The sequence below is a fragment of the Heliangelus exortis genome, chromosome 12 (genome assembly GCF_036169615.1).
Source record: "Heliangelus exortis chromosome 12, bHelExo1.hap1, whole genome shotgun sequence".
In the NCBI taxonomy this organism is placed as follows: domain Eukaryota; kingdom Metazoa; phylum Chordata; class Aves; order Apodiformes; family Trochilidae; genus Heliangelus; species Heliangelus exortis.
In genome coordinates, this window is record NC_092433.1 from 13,591,614 (window position 1) to 13,603,812 (window position 12,199).

The following is a 12,199-nucleotide window of genomic DNA, read 5'->3' on the forward strand; positions in this document are numbered from 1 at the left end:
ACTGTTTCCTTGCACCTTATTTCGCAGATGTTTCAGGAAAGCCTGAGTAGTCCACCAACTGTTAATAAATAGGATCATCTTTCGTGTATATTAATGTGTCTAAAGTCTGCAGGATATTCTGGAAAAATCTGTCTTTTTCTTCTCTGCTCTAATATTTAGGCTTTGGTGGCAGGGCTGTGTAATGAAAAGGAAATCAATATCCCTGTGTCTGAGCCCTAGAAATCAACATTTTTAATAGACTTAAAAATAAGACTTCATGCGCTTATATACATGTGTATAAAAACTTAGAGATCCATACCAGGTGAAAACAGGGCTGCTTTTCCAAGGAAAGCCCAGAACTTCCTAACACAAATTATGAAAATTAAGTTATACTCTGCCCTGGGCACTCAAAACATCTAAACCTGTATTTTAGCCTCTTTTAGTTCTTAGACTTTTAAGATTTATTTCCAGTGATAGCTGCACTTCTTTTTTCATGTGATAAGAGAGCATATCAGTAGTGCCCATCTGAGTGTAGTGTTCTGATACAAAATGATGGTGAAGAAAGTGTTTCTTCCTTCATGAGGTCCCTGACCTCTTCCTGCCGCACACATCAGGGAGATGAGCAGGGTGACAAGTATAAATATTGTACCTCATCACATTTTTTTATTGGTTTTGTTTTATGTAGAACGGGCTAAGCTGTTTGCAGATGGAGCAACGAGTTTTCAGTGCCAGCAGAGATTTCTTGGGTGATCTCTTTGCAGCAGAAGCCCTTAGTTAGGTTATATATACAGTACTGTACCCTTGCAGTAAAAGGAATAATTAGGAGCAGAAGTCTATTCTTTCTGGACTGGCTTAATTTAAAGTTACTGGTTCACCTTTGAACTGCTGTTCGTTGTCTTGTGGCTTTACAAAGGAGCAGCTAAGGCGTATTAAAACTTAAAAATCAATTAAAAAAAATAATCATCCATCTCTATATAATCTATTTGTGACCTCAAAGAGAAGGCACACAGATGCCAGATTGATTCCATTTTCATTTTGGGCAGCTATTGATACCGAATATGTCTTACAAAGACCTGCTGAAATTCCTAGAAATAGTATCTACCTGCAAGACATTGTAAGTGCCGTGACCTAGTTGAAGATTAAGTGTATTGAAATGTTATTAACATAGAAAAAAAACCAAAATAAAACTGGCTGTGTGTTCCAGTGTCCTCTTCTTGTCTGGAGGAGCATTGGGAAGGCTGTTAATGCAACTTAAATACTGCTGCTGGTACAGCTGTGGGACTGCCAGTGGGAACTGAGCAGGATGTTTTCAGTTGTCAGAATGACAGTAGACTCAACATTTAATTGTCTTTGTTTATACAGCATCAGTCTACACTTAGTAATCTTGAGTCCTGGTTAACAAGCAATACTGTGTAAAAGAGTGGAGGGAAAAAAAAAAGATAAAAAGAAAAAGCTGTATGATCAACACTTGGGATAGTTGTGGTAAGCCATAGTTTCCAAGTGCCTTACTGAACTCCAGGATATTTGGGCAGGGGCAGCTGGGGCAGACCTGGTACTGTTTCAGGTAGAGATTAAACAGCAAGCAGAAGACCTTGAATTACACAGCAAGATTCCCATCTAGGACTGATCACACTGTTACTTTACTCATTTCTCAAGTATTTGTCTAGCTACTGATTTCAATGACACTAGGAAAGTAACATATTACCTTTAGTTGTAGTGCTTGTTAGATAGAAAATATAAAGGGGAGTTTTTGCACTTGTCTAGCAGAATTTCATTTGGTGTTTTGTTAAAAAGCTGTGAAGTAAATAGAATAGTCTCTACCAATAGACGTGAATCTCTCTTTCTCTGCTGCACATACAGCCTCAAAGAAAGCTGCCATTTTAGTAAGACAAAACCATAAGATTCTTGGTAGAAAGCATGGCTTCTTTTTTTTTTTTTTTTTTCTTTTTCTTTTTCATTTTTTTTTTTTTCCTCCTAGCATTTTTATGTTTATGCTTCAGTGGGTGCTGCATAAAGTGGTTCTGTTCTTTAGGATGCAAAGGACATGTACATGTGCTTCTGGGAACATCTGGCTGGCTTAGAAGATGCCAGTGATCTAAGAGTTTGAATGAGATGTCCTTTTAGGTAAATCTGTACTCATTATTTCTTTAATATTAATTGAATGAGACAATGCATGAAATCCTGGCTCCAGCAAACTGGATGGCAGAGCTCCCACTGATTTCAATATGCCTGAGTTTTTTCTTTCCGTGTCTTGGTTGTTGTGACTTTTTTTTTTTTCCACCTATCATTGTTGCAATGAACTGTTCAAGGAAAAGAGAAGAGCAAGCAAACTCCATGTAATTTAAACTGTCACTCAGCAATTGTCCTGCAGAGCAGCTGAAGGAATGTGACACTCTGGTGGTCATATGCCTTGACGGTGAACTCAGACCCATAGAGACCTCTCCAAGAGTTGGCTTAATCAGTGCTCCTCCAGGGAGTTCTGTCATTCTCAAATGCTTTTTGCTTATGCTGCTGTAATTTAGAAGTTACACTGCAAAAGTTGAAGCATTAAGTGAGAAGAGAGTTAGTCATGTGGCTCTTGATTTTAAACAAAAATAACAAAAGCTAACTTTATTTTTCAAAGAACTTGGTTAAACACAGGTCTAGTAATTTTCAACGGAGAACAGACATTTTGCATGTTATACCAAATGACAGGCTTCACTTCACCTCTCTCAGACTATGAAGTGTCAAAACTGGAGGTCAAAGAACAGTGATATTTACTGGTATGGGGTTTTTTGGGGACTCATTTGTTGGTTTGGGGCTGGTTTGTTTGGTTTGCATTTCCTGACTGAACCAGTTCGAAAAAATCTGGATCCAGTCAGGATAGGATTGTCTTCAGGAAGAGCTTTGCACATCTAAGGTTTGGATCTTTACTATAAGCTATATTAAAATACCAGTATAAATGTTTTAATTTTTTCACGTAAGAACAGTCATTCAGGAGTATAAAGTTTTTGTTCTTTTTTGTGTGTGTGCAAGGAACATGGGGCAGTCACTCAATGGTAACACTTACTCTAATGATGCAGATAAATTGTGCTTGCTCTTCTCACTGTATATAGGTTTACATTTCTTCCCTGCTGTGCACAATTTTAGTGCCTGATTTATCAACCTCAATTACAGGGGCAGAGCTTGATCTCTTTTCCTTCATCACTTCTATGTGCAGCCAGATGGGTGCATTGGCTGCCATGTTTTTTAAAAACCAAAAACACTCAGCAGCCCATCTGGAATCTCGGTTGGTGTTGGCTGGAGCCAGCATCGAGCAGAGATTCCAGATAAGTGCCAGCAGCAACACATTTCTCACTTTAAAAAAAAAATGTCATTTTCTTTCAGTTCTTGAGTTGAAACTTAAGATGGAATAAAAAACTGTGTTAGTTCCAAAAATACAAAAGCACTGCAGTGGTAGCGCAGATACTTTGCGAAATGTTCAGGGACTGTTCTGTAAATGTGCTGGGAATCCAGCAGCTACTTAAAGAAGCTGTGGTTATGCTGCACTTGAAATCTGGATTGTAGTATGTGCAGGCATTGATATTGTAGCTCTAAGGTACACAGCACACTCACCACTAAGGATTGAACTTTTGGTGGTATGGGCTTCCACTTGGAGTACATTAGCCCTGCAGGGAAGCTGATTACAACTTTGGGTTAGCTTTCCCAGAGTAAACCCAATTATTTTTAAGTAAGGTAGAGTGTGTTTTGAAAAATCTGACCTCATTTAGCTAGGTAAGTACTTGTTCAGTGGGGACCTAGAAAGCCCTGTCTGCTCCCTAAGTTACTGATAGCACATGCAGAAATTTTTGAAGTTGCTATAATAAGCAGTGTATGCATGGGAAGTAACAATGTAGGGGAAGAGCAAGAAAATCTCCCTGGTATGTTGCATTTAGAGTGGATATTGTATGTTTATTTTGGCTTCTGCCTCTATGACTGTAAAGAAAAAGCATGCCTAGATTTTGAATACTTTTAAAAAGGAGTACTGTTTTATTATAGTTAATTGCTGCAAAGAGACATTGGCAAGAGTGGGAAACACTCCAGGATCTAGTTCTGATTTTTATTTTTTTTTCTGCAAGTTTACTCTTATTTTTAATGTGAAGTGTTTACTCTTATTTTTAATGTGAAGTAAATTAGAAAGCTTTACTTGCTCCATGGAGCAAAACCCATTTGAGAAGGAACTCTGCTGAGCAATAGAGGGAATACAAGGAAATTCTGTCCCCTATAAAGTGCAATTACTCCTGTAATTGCTATTGTTACTGTGATTCTGCTTTTGGACCTCAACAGACCACCTCAATGTGAGTCTTCAGTGAAGTTCTACCTCTCAAAACCAGTTGTTCCTCTGAACATATCAGTGTCCAAAAGCAAAGGTTACTTCTTTTTTTAAAAAGAAAACAAAACTCAACTCAAAACCAAACAAGAATGATGATTTTCTTTCCACCTTAAAACTCAGTGCTTACTTCTAAACTGTTCCAGCTTTAAATACATTTTTTTCAACAAGGAGTTTAAATCTATGTATATGTACTCTTTGAGTATGTTGCCAAGCCTTATTATCATGTGCACAGGATTTTAAAGTTGTTTCCATTTTCATCCATGATGAAGTATTCGGGGAGTGTATTCTACCACAAGAGCCATAATAAAGTTAGCTTTATTTACATGCAAGTTACAGGCTATAAAATCCAACTTAATTTATACTGTTTTGCTGCATTAACTTCTCTTTATTCTCTTTAGGATGCAAGAGTATTTTTGCTTCTTTAGGCTGGAAATTTACTTCTGTCTTTCAGATGGTAGAGAATAGATAGAACTGGAGATAAGCACTTAAAGTCTGCTTCATCTGTGCATATGGAACAATGCTGAACCAGTGCTATCCTATTATTATATTATGTTAACAATGTTGCATTCTTTGAGCAATGGTTTCCAGTGAATCAACTCCGAATTCTCCCCAGGCTGTCCTTTTACATACAGTGCATCAGAAATGCATGCATCTGGGTGAAATGCTATAGCCAAAAGGGTATAGCCTTGTTCTGTAGACTACACTGCTGTATGGAGTGGAGTAGCTCGTGGAGCTGAACAGAGGAAGCCTTTCTTATTCTAGGATGCATTGGGCTCATACTGGAAGGCAGTGGGTGGCCTTCTTGGTAGGGCAGGGAATGACTTCCATGGCTGCTTTTTAGCCAGCTTTCTCACGTGAAGGGTGCACAGCACTTTGACTACTTAAGAGAAGGCACTGGTAAAGGGTAAAAAAAGAATTTTTTTTTTAATTATCAGTAAGGGTGACTTGAAACATGGGAAGTTTAAATGATGTGGGAATACTTAGGTCTTCAGTCACTGACTGCTTTTGGAAGTGTGAGATGAGATACTGAAAAATTCTGGGTTCCTGTGATCTTTGAAATAAGCTGGGCTGCTGGGACAATTTGTAGTGCAAGTGGTTGTTGCCTACTTATTGCAAGCAAAGTAAAACTTTGAGGATTACAAGCTGAGGTTGAGAAGGTTGTCATGTGAAGGGTGCCACTGATACCAGATGTTTCCGTAGACACGTAAAGTACACATAAAGACATTGCAATTTTCAGTAATATAGTTATTATTATAAAATTTTTAAACTATTATTGTTTAAAACAGTACTATGAAATGCAAGAGTCAATACCAATTTACAGGTTAGGTATTTTGTTTCATTTAATGTTCTTTGTAGAATGTCCATTTAGAGTGGTATTTGTGCCTTGGACAACAGTGGAGAAAGGCATTTGAAATTAGGGTGACATAACTATGAAACATGAGAATTGGCTGGGGCTGTGGGAACACAGATAGAACTAGAACCTTCCAACTTGTGTTTTTGAATTTTCCAGGTTGTGTTTCTTTAAAACTGGAATGACTTTGAGCGGCCACAAAATGCTAAAGCTTTCGCATAATGATGTGTGGGTGTGGTGTCAGGAACTGTTATTTCCCTTGAGAATATTTGTCATTCCTTGAATAAGATCAGAAATAGATTTGAGTGCTCACTCCTGTGAATTTTTCATCTTGGCATTTATTTTATTCTCTTTATTAGATGCTGTTCACATTCTTGTTTCCTCCTCCTCCCAGTACCTCTTACTCCTTCTGCATGTTTAGTCTCCATCTTGTCCTGTCTGCCTTCTGGGCTATGACCTGTCTTGTCCAGGAACCAGGGAATTCCTGGAAAGGAAGCAGCGTTGTTGTTCCTCCTGCACCTTGCCCATCAGGACCCTGTGCTTGCAAGTGCTTTCTGAGGCATTGCTCTACTGCAGCAGTAAATATTCTTGCCTACTTTTCTGGTGTATCCCTCATCTTCTGAAGGTGATTCTGGCTTAAAAGAAAACCAAACAAAAGAAAGCTTCTACCCAGAAAGAGCACCATGCACTGAAAGTAGGAAATAAACCACTCCTCCTACCCTCCATCCTTGCTGAACACTGATTGAGCCAGTTCAGATGAGAAATGTCCTGAGCTGGGCTGCTGTAGTTAACACTGGCTTCAGCATCCAAAGGTGTGAAGGGTGCAGTTCCATCTGGGAGTCTGTGTTATAACCTCTAAAACCTTGTTAAAATCTGGGCTTTCTTAGATGCTGTTACGAGAGGGGGAATTTGACTGTCAGCTGGTTTTGTGGCAGGAAGGATAAAGGAGAGGGCTGCTCTGAAGTTTATTTGAATCTGCTCAGGAAACCTGGTCTTAAACCAAGTGTACTGTTTAATCAGTAGTCTGGATACAATTCTGCTGCATAAGCATAAATATATGTATGGTGCTTTTTGAAATGCAGGATATTCAACACAAGGCCTCTCAGGGTCAGCAAATCTGACACAGGACCTACTGCTTCTGAAGCAGCATCTAGAGCCCTGGTGAGTTGTCTTAGAGCATCTCTGCTCATTGTGTGTGAATGAGAAACCACATGCATCTTCTGCCCATGTTGCACATGCAGTTTCTGGAGTGTATGCTGATGGAGACAGGAAATATTTTCCTCTGTATATGAGAATGAACCTGGCACAGCTTAGGTACCACATAAGCAAAATTGGATCTCGTCGTCCATAGCTCATTTTTATTAACTTTGCTACTGATCTCAGTATTTCATAAATAAGTCCAACATCTCAAATCAAACCAGCTTTCCCTTCTGCTGTCAGTTGATGGCATCTGGGTGGCAACAAGCCACTAACTCAAGGCATAATTTTGGTTTATACTTCATCTTTCTTTTCCCTATTCAGGAAGCACTGTCAATATATACAAGTCTTAACTGGCCTTTTCTGTTTACATGGGCACTTGTTTCTTGCCCATGGCAGGTTGCTCTGAGAATTTTCTCATGTATTTACACTTTCAGTGTCTCAACTTTTTTATGACAGGGAAAGAATATTCTTTGTGCTTTATTTCTGGCAGATTTGTTAAAATCGGGTTCTGAGCGTCTATGGAATTGCAACTTTGTACCTTTCCGTTTTTTGTGCCTGTAGAGTGACAACCTTCTTGTTGGCATCGTGAGAGGTGTGTTTGTATGTTTGCATTTGGCAGCACCAATTTGTAAGACCCATAAAATATATATTTGCATATCTGGAGTTGTAGTGATATCTTTCATTAGAATCATTCTTTGCCTGTAGAAAACCTGGAGTGATGGTGACAACTGCTGTCCTGTGTGCACAGGATAATGAGCCTGTGTTTAGGATTGTTCTTTGTTGTCTGCTCAGTAATCAGTAGATGGAAGAAGAGTTCTAAACCATGTTTATTTAAATGTAAAAGGTTGGAGCAATTGATAAGTCGGATTTGCAGTACACAGCAGATGTAGCCATCTCCCAAGGAACATCAAGATGCCTCATAAACAAGTGCAAATCCCAGAGAAGAATCATGTTGTGTTGAAGGGATATGTGTTATCTCCTTTTATCATCCTCTGAGCTGCTGTTGTGCTCTCTACATGGGATTAGTAATAGTGGGATTAATAATAACATACTATAATTAGGGAGAAGAAAGGGAGATGCCATGTTACAAAGCTGCCTCGTGCCTCCAGGAAGAAAGGTGCTTTAAGTGTTTAGAGGTCAGCTGCTTGTGCTGTGTTTGGTGTGGGGATCTTCTGAGGGCAGAGAGGACAGTGGTAGTTGTGTGTTCTATTGCTGCTGACAGTACTAAAGATGTAATTTTGCTGATTAAATGTGCTGTAATAGAAGTCATAATAATCTTGTTTTGAATGGACAAGTGTTTGGTCCTCAACACTTTTCCTCTCCTATAAGATGCTGCTCTTTTCAGTTGCCGCTTTCCCCAATGATTTTGAGAGAGAAGAGATTGTTACTTAAGGCTTTGTTCTTGACCCCTTTGCCTCTTCACCTTGATCTTCATGTAATTTCTTCAATGAATAGCTGAATCAATGATAGCTGAGGCTACCATATCTCTGTGCAGATGATTTGTTGAAGTGTCTCTCTGTCCTTTGCTAAGCTTCTGCTGTTTGATCTTGTGCATTGGCTCGTTCCTGTAAAATGCCTTTTTTGAATGTCATCTCAGAGTAAATAGTATTACAGATGCCTCTATCTCCTTTGCCTCAGTAGCACACCAGGCAGGTTATTCTGAATTTCTCCCATCTCTGCAGAGTATTTTCTTGTCCAGGCACTTCTTTGCTAACCTGTTCTGACTGATACGTATGAAGTAAATTGGTTTTCTCAGTCATACTCCTGTTGGTCCAGCCAAAACACTTTTACTAACCTACTTGTCCATGAGATGCTTTTCCTAGAAATCCTGTGAACCTATCATCCAGTTATTGCATCTGATGGATACTTTTTGTCAGTCTTGAAAGCCATACATAACTGTGTCCCTCTCCATTTAGCTTCACTTGCTAGTCTTTCCAAAGTCTCTTGTCACTTCTGCTCTGCTACTTGCTTGTCAGATGTTTCATGATCCATCTTTGTTCCACCTTCTCTGTGGCTCCCTATATGATAATTTGTGACCTCCCTGCATTCATCTGCAGAGGTCTCTATCCTATCTGCTTTATAAGCCCCTCTTGAAGACCTGTGTGTACCCTGCTGCTCAGTGAACTGAGCTGACAAATTGCTGACTGCTCCCTGAATCAAGGTGCAGAAAAGTGTTTGGAAAATGCCTTGCATCTGTATTTGCTGGCAGCACCCACAAAGCAATAACACTTGAAGTGGAAATCAGTCTGACTTCTTGGTACAACTTCTCCACTTGTAGCTCCTGGCATGGAGGGCTGAATCATCTCCATTTAAATAGACAGTACTGTGAACAGATGGTAAATAATTTATGAAAAGTGAAGCTATGAGTAGGCCTAAGACTGAACTTCATGTCATATCTTTCTTACTGTCAGAGATGCAGACTTGCAGCTCTGAATTGCAGCAGACTGACTATATTCCATTTGTAAGATGAATTTTAAATCATTTAAGAGTAAATGAGACAAAGCTGAATTTCTTGAATTAGGCTAATAACAGGCAATGATCCCCCAGAATAAAAGGCTGTGAAGGGACTGAAAGGCATTTCCAGAAATTCATCTTCTGCCTCTCCCCAGAAGGCCTACTCCAATGTAATGCTGAAGCCACTTGTCATTTTCACTTCAGCTGTTCTACTGACACCCTCAAACCCAGCACTAGATGCTGTGTCAGAAAGTTTCTTGATGTTTGAAGAAACGGCATTAACTGTGAATTTGGGAAGATACTGCAGGAGGAATAAATTCAGTATTTTCGAACTAAAGGTCTATGCTGGTAAATGTGAGCTTTAGGAGTGTTTATTAATGGTGGTAAGTCTGTAAACTTGGGGTGACTTTGGTAGCAGACCCCCTGTTGAAGACAGCATTTTCTCAGTGCTCTATTTTCAACATGCAAAACTAGTACTGGCTTTTACATGGAGAACTTAGTGGAACCACAGCTTGATCCAGTGACTTGTAGCTCAGCCTGCACAGACAAGCCATGCTTTGCACTGATAGCTGCAGTTGCCCTAAGTAACTGCAGTTTTGCTGACCTCTGGGTGTATGTACCACAGGGACTGTGTAATCCCTTGAACAAATGCTTTTATTTACAGAGCCATCAGCACTCCAGAGAAAAAGTAGTTGGTTATGATTGCTAGAAGCAAACTTAATGCAAACTTAATGCAAATGGTATCTGACATAATACAGTCAGCATTTAGCTCTAAGATATAAACCAGAAGGGAGTTTCACAGTGATTGATATGTAGAAAGTCTTAGATTCAGTTGTGGATTATACTTTTTTTTTTTAATAAGATTCTTTCATAAGTATTCTTTGAACTTGTACCCTTTAATCAAAGAAGTCAGTGGTAAGGCAGTTCAGCAAGAGACAGTAACAACAGTGCTCCTCATTAGTCATGAAGACGGACTTAGATTTCAGTCAAACTGATAAGTAGAAATTTTGTTTGGAATATCAAAGTATGATAATGTAGAAGTTTTATCACAGAAATGGGTGATTTATTTTTTTCCTCCTCTTCAGTCAGCCTTGTGGCTAATGGTACAACTCGGATGACAGTTCCTGCACAAAGAAAAAAAGGGTGTAATTCTGCCAAATGAGAAGTTACATGATTCATTACAAGGACCCTTAATTTGCCTTATTAATTTTTTAGGAGTAATTTGTGAAATCTATTAAGCACGGTAGTCTTGCTGAAAACCAAGTGTGATCTCAATCGCAAAAATTCTCAGAATTATTTTTGAGATGAGTGCTATCCTGTTCTAAAAATATGTTGCACTACTGCAATCATTTCGTAGCTGGATTCACTCCATCTCACAGGCTCTTTATCTGAAATTGCTATAAGCCATAACATAAAGCCTTTTACTTGCACACATCTAATTGAAGGAATATTTATTTGGTGCATATTAAATTCAAACTGGCCTACTTCTGAAGGAATATTTATTACTTTAAATCTGAGTACTTTGAAGAGAGAAGTTTTAGAAAAACTCTTATTCATATGACAAAGTTAATTAGAAATTTGTATTTTCATTCCTCTTATATTTGAAAGGTGATAGCGTAGTGTTTGACAGATAGATACAGGACATCATGATTTGTTGTAAAAATTAAAGTGGAAATTAAAATTTAATTTTTATTGGGTGCATTTTGAAACAATTTACTGGATAGACATAGAACTTCACAGACAAGTCTGGTATGTTACAGCTTAAAGCTTAAAATGCAGTAACATCTATTCTGGATTTTACAGCTTGATCATGCATTATGGATGCTCTGTCAAAAGGGGACATGTTCCCTGCTCTTGGCTTTGGGAAGCAGTGTGGCAAACAATCCTAACATCTCTTTATAAATCTTTTGAGTTTTCATGCATGCAGAGCAATGTTAAGAACAAAACTGTCAAGAACCACCACTATGTTTCAAACTTAAATACAAACCAACCTGTTAGCTCTCACTGTAGCCATAAAGCTGGGGCTGTGCTTGTGAAGCAGATGCTGTAGCACCATTCCTGCTCCTTCCACTGGGGTCTTACCAGCTTCCAGCAATCACAGCCACTTGTCTCCTCCGCAGACCCTCTGCAGCAGTACCATGTGTGTATTTAGAGAGGGAGCCATCTTCCAGTAAACTGTGCTCTCATGCAGGTGCTGGAAATCAGCAGTTCTGAACAGCAGTTACTGGGCTGAGGCAGTTGGCACGTTTAAAAATAGGTGAGAGAAGTAATTCCTTGATTGTTACATAACACTGCAAGAACTTCCTTGCCCGTCTTAGGTTTCTGTGTGGTTGTGTTGTAGTGAGCTATTTGTACCCTAGACATGGTTATGCTTAGGACTTAGACCTATTTTCTCTCTGGTTACAGCTTCCTTTTACACACCTAAGGGCTTTCAGCCTGAAGTGCTACATCCCAAAGTGTACTTGGGATGTTACCTGATCATGGCAGGATGGGCTGAGATGGAGATTTGGTGCAGCTCATTTAAGGAGCTGTGTTTTGCATAGATCACCTGTTATTATTTTCCCTAATTTCTTTCTTTATTTTGCTTGTGATTGGCTGAAGTCTAAAATTGGCTAAAAGTCTAAAATACATTCTTTGCTTATCCTGTAATTCCTAGAGAAAATTTTTTTTACTGCTCTGGACAGGGCTCAGGCTTTGCTGTGAACACTGAAAGGATTCTACTTTATGTAGTAATGTACAGGCTCTTATCTATACCTGTGTGCATTTTTTCAAGAAGGTTTGTTTGCACTCTCCATTTCTGTGATGTGTCCATAATGTCAGGGGTGTTGTGTAGAAGTCCCAGCAAGTTGTAGATACAAAGTATT

At 39.0% G+C, this 12,199-nt stretch overlaps 1 protein-coding gene across 1 annotated transcript in view; it reads left to right on the forward strand.

Annotated features, from left to right (window-relative positions):
• Positions 1-12,199, forward strand: part of PTPRG (protein tyrosine phosphatase receptor type G) — a 385,824-nt gene that overhangs the window by 34,323 nt on the left and 339,302 nt on the right. The window lies entirely within an intron of this gene.